General features: G+C 45.3%; 1 pseudogene across 1 annotated transcript; it reads right to left on the bottom strand.

Moving 5' to 3' along the window:
- Positions 1-3163: 3163 nt before the first annotated feature.
- LOC311602494 (actin, cytoplasmic 2-like) lies at positions 3164-4265 on the bottom strand (annotated as a pseudogene). The gene has a single exon. The product of its transcript is annotated as an actin, cytoplasmic 2-like (transcript).
- Positions 4266-4906: the final 641 nt, after the last annotated feature.

Below are 4906 nucleotides of genomic sequence, written 5' to 3'. Positions count from 1 at the left end.
ATAAAAATGGAGCAGAGATTGAGGGAATGCCCAACCAATGACTGGTCCAATGTGAGATCGACCCCTGGGAGAGAAGCAGCCTCTGACACCATGTATGATTCTCTGCTATGCTTGAAGATAGGAGCCTAGCGTAACTGTCCTCTGAGAAACTCAACTAGCAGCGGAAGGAAACAGATATTGAAACCCACAGGCATACATTAGTTGGAGCTCAGAAAGTCTGTGGAAGAGTAGAGGGATGGATAGCCGGACCTAGAGGAGACAAGAACTTTGTAGAAAGACCAAGAGTGTCAACTAACCTAGGCCCATGGGGGCTTACAGAGACTGAATCACCAACCGAAGAGCATGCTTGGGCTGGACCTAGGCTCTTGACTCATATGTAACTGATGAGCAGCTTGGTCTTCATGTGTGTCCCCTTGAATGCAGAGCAGGGGTTGTCTCTGACACGGACTTTATTGCCTGCTTGTGGATCACTTTCCACTAGCTGGCCTCAGTGGAAGGGGATGTGCTTCGTCCTGAAGCAACTTGATGTGCCAGGGTGGGTTGGTAGGAAGTGGGTGATGAAAAGGGCAGCAGTAAAGGCAGAAGAGGGTAGGAGAGCGGGACCTAGGGGAGAGGAGGGAGGGGGCTGCGATCTGGATGTAAGGTAAAAAAAAAATCAATTAAGAAAAAGAATAAAGCATTGCTTAGAATCGCTAGTAGAATGTTTCTATTCTCATGTGTATTTCTGTATTCCTGCTGTAACAACTAACCATAAACCTAGTGCCTTGAAACAGCACAAGTTAATTATATTGCAATTCTGCATAGTAGGTACCCAACATAGGTCTCTTTGGGATGTAACCATGGTGTCAGCAAGGTGGTTGTCCATTCCAAACTTTGCTTTTGAAACCTTCTGCATGCCTTGGTTTGTGATCTCCTTGATCCTTCCACCATCTTCAGATCTAGCAACGGGAGGTACAGACCTGTCACATGACATTTTTCTGGCTCATTTCTCTTTTTGTCATCCTTTTCCTTTGCAGTATGCTAAGGACCATAGTGGACCAACCCAGAGAGCGTCTCATGTCCATATTTTATGATTTGATAATCATTGCATGTAATAACATTTGCAGCTTTATTTTTTCACTGGACTTGTAACATATTCATTGGTTATGGAGACAAGAAGGTGGATACTCTGGAGAGACTGTAACTGGGCTATCTGTAGCATGTTCTTATAGGTTTCTCTCATGTACAATTGTGTTCATCCCATCTATAGCTCCCAAATATTTCATCCATTTATTATAGCAGCATCTAAAAAGAATCACTATTATCTGAAATTTATCAGTTCCAAAATCTCAAATTTCATCATTTAAACTCAGCTATTAAAAACAAGGAATTGCAGAAATTTGTGGACAAATGGATGGAACTAGAAATGATCATAATGAGTGAGTTAACCCAGAAGCAGAAAGAGTCATGGGGCATGTCCCATGAAAGTCTTCACTTACCAGGAAAGTGGGACAGAGGAGAGGACATCCTGTTGTGTCCCTAGGTGAGAGAAGCATGGGAGAATGTGGAAATAGAAGGATCCAAACGGTCCTAGAAACCTACAAGAAAATTAATTGATTATGATAAGTGAATCTGGGCCCAAGAGTCCTGCTCAAACTATGGCACCAGCCAAGGACAATACATGCAGTAAACTTGGAACCCCTACCCAGATCAATCAATGGACAGGACATTCTTCACAGTTGACTGGAGAGTGGGGTCTGACTTTCACACGAACTCTAGTGCCCCATATTTGACCACATCCCCTGGATAGGGAGGCCTGGTGGCACTCAGAGGAAGGATAGCAGGCTACCAAGAAGAGACTTGATACCCTGTGAGCATATACAGGGGGAGGAAGTCCCCCTCATTCACAGTCATAGGGGAGGGGAGTAAGGGAAAAATGGAAGGGAGGGAGGAATGGGAGGATACAAGGGATGGGATAACCATTGAGATGTAATATGAATAAATTAATAAAATATATTTTTAAAAATAAATTAAGTGTGGGTTCGGTTCTGGGTATAGTCCCTTTTAGGGTACGATGCCTTTCTAGCTAGCACAGCTCTGAACATCAAGAGACTCTCAGTGGCTCCCAAACTTTGATGATGATCTGGAATACTGGTGATATGCACTCCTATTCACAAAGGGAGAGTACAATGAAATCAAGCCACCATTTTTGCAAACAAATTTTAAATGCAAGGAAACCAAATCCTGTTAGTTTTCAAGACCTAGAAAGAACGAGGCTGGTGGCTTCACCCTTTCTGTTGACCAGCAGCAGCTACGCACTCAGGGTCCACACTCCCACCCTAGTCACCCTTCTGTCACCCATATAAGGCACTGCATAGTTCCAGGATATTATTTCATCAGCCTTTGGATGCCTTCTGCATGTGGGTGTTTGGTGCTCAGACAGCCTTTTTTCATATAATAATCTCTGTGCCCTATTTAGTCTGAAGCAGCAGTGTTTCTCCTCGTATAGAATGAATGGTCAAGAACTGTGGGCCTCCCACATTCCTCATGGATCTTTTTTTTTTTTTGGTAAGGTGTGCACTTTTATTAAATTGTCTCAAGTCAGTGCACAGGCAAGGCCTGGCTACCTCAACACCTCAGCCCACCCCCAGGGAGACCAAAGCTTTCATACATCAAGTTGAGGGGACCAAAAAACAAAGGGGGAGCACGGATGGCTGACTGACCATTCAAAAATTAAAAAACAAAAGTAAAGTAGTATTAAGGCAGAAGGCTTAAAAAAATTTTTGCAGTACATAATTTATATAGAAGCAATGCTGTCACCTCGCCAGTGTGAACTCAGGGAGTGGACTTGGCCATCCTCCTCTAGGGACTAAAGGTAGCTTTTGGGAGGGTGAGGGACTTCCTGTAGCCATATCCCATTGATACTTGGAATGACTAAAACGAAACAAAAAACAAAACAAAAAATGTACAATCAAGGTCCTCAGCCACATTGTAGAATTTTGGGGGATGCTTGCTCCAACAGACTGCTGTTGCCTTCACCATTCCAGTTTTTAAATCCTGAGTCAAAAGTGCCAAAACAAACAAAAAAACTTTAGAAAAAATTAAAAATAAAACAAAAACAAATAAAGCCATTCCAATGTTGTCTCCCGTTTTTTTTTTTTTTTTCCTCCCTGGGCACGTTAGGTTTTGTCAAAAGAAAGGGTGTTAAAACGCAGCTTAGTAACAGTCCATCTATAAGCATTTGTGGTGGACGATGGAGGACCTGGACTCATTGACCTCCTGCTTGCTGATCCACATCTGCTGGAAGGTGGACAGTGAGGCTAAGATGGAGCCACCGATCCATACTGAGTACTTGTGCTCATGAGGAGCAATGACCTTGATCTTCATGGTGCGAAGAGCCAGAGCAGTGATCTTCTTCTGCATCTGGTCAGCAATGCTTAGGTACATGGTGGTGCCACCCGACAGCACTGTGTTGGCACAGAGGTCTTCGCAGATATCAAGGTCACACTTCATGATGGAATTGGATGTAGTTTCATGGATACCACAGGATTCCATACTCAGAAAGGAAGGCTGGAGAAGAGCCTCAGGGCAGCAGAACTGCTCATTGCCAGTTGTGATGACCTGGCCATCAGGAAGCTCATAGCTCTTCTCCAGGGAGGAAGAGGATGCAGCAGTGGCCATCTCTTGTTAGAAGTCCAGGGCAACATACCACAGCTTCTCTTTGATGTCATGCACGATTTCCCTTTCAGCTCTCCTTGTGAAGCTGTAGCCACACTTGGTCAGGATCTTCACGAGGTCAGGTCCCGGCCAGTCAGGTCCAGATGCAGGATGGCATGAGGAAGAATGTGGCCCTCATAGATAGGCACAGTGTGGGGGACCCCGTCTCCAGAGTCCATTACAATGCCAGTGGTACGACCAGATGCATACAGGGACAGCACAGCCTGGATGGCTGCGTACATGGCTGGGGTGTTAAAGGTCTCAAACATGATCTCAATCATCTTTTCACGGTTAGCCTTGGGGTTCAGGGGGGCCTCGGAAAGTAGCATAGGGTGCTCATCGGGGGCCTCACACAGCTTGTTATAGAAGGTGTGGTGCCAGATTTTCTCCATATTGTCCCGGTTGGTCACGATGTCGTGTTCAGTGGGGTTCAGGGTCAGGACGCCTCTCTTGCTCTGGGCCTCATCGCCCACGTAGAAGTCCTTCTGATCCATACACACCATCACGCTCTGGTGTGGCAGGTATGGACCAGCGACAGAAGAGCTGCGAGATCACTCACTGGGGATGAGGACTCTACCCATCATGGATCTTTTAATGCAAGACTCTCCTTCAAAGATCTTTCTGAAGTGATACTTTTTTTTTAAAGCTGCCATGATAGTTGACTTTCCATACAGGCCCAAGATCAGCACACTCCAAGCTATCAGTAGTTAGTGTTGCAAACACAGGTATGATGGAAACACATTAACTAAATGGTTCTCTCCTCCCCTTTCCCCAACACCCTAAAGGTCACACATTCATCCCTGCCACCTAGGAATTACAGACAGCCTGATCATAGTGCGTAGCATGGACTGCTCATAAGTTGCCCGGCATGGGGCTGCTTCCCTTCCTCTGAAATGTATAAAATGTATAAAAAGGGACTCCAAATCCACAGACGGGCTTGAGCACCCTCATCCTTGCTGTCTCTCCAGAGTGTTACTAACTCTTCTAATACATATTTTACTCCAAAGACATCCAGTTCGGTACCCTGTCTTGAGCTTCTATCCAGTAGCTGTGACATTTGCAGAAGGAGCCACGTGGATCTTAGCAACAGCGAAGAACCTTCCCTGTGTCCAAATATACTTTTCTCCCCTTACTCTTGGGGCCTAACACTCAATGTCCCCAGTGGATGCCAGAAGCAGTGGAGAGTGCCAAACAGTCTACTTTCTTTCAT

This window comes from Acomys minous (assembly GCF_964271855.1).
Source record: "Acomys minous genome assembly, chromosome: 7".
NCBI lineage: Eukaryota > Metazoa > Chordata > Mammalia > Rodentia > Muridae > Acomys > Acomys minous.
This window is presented reverse-complemented; position numbering and strand designations above follow the sequence as displayed.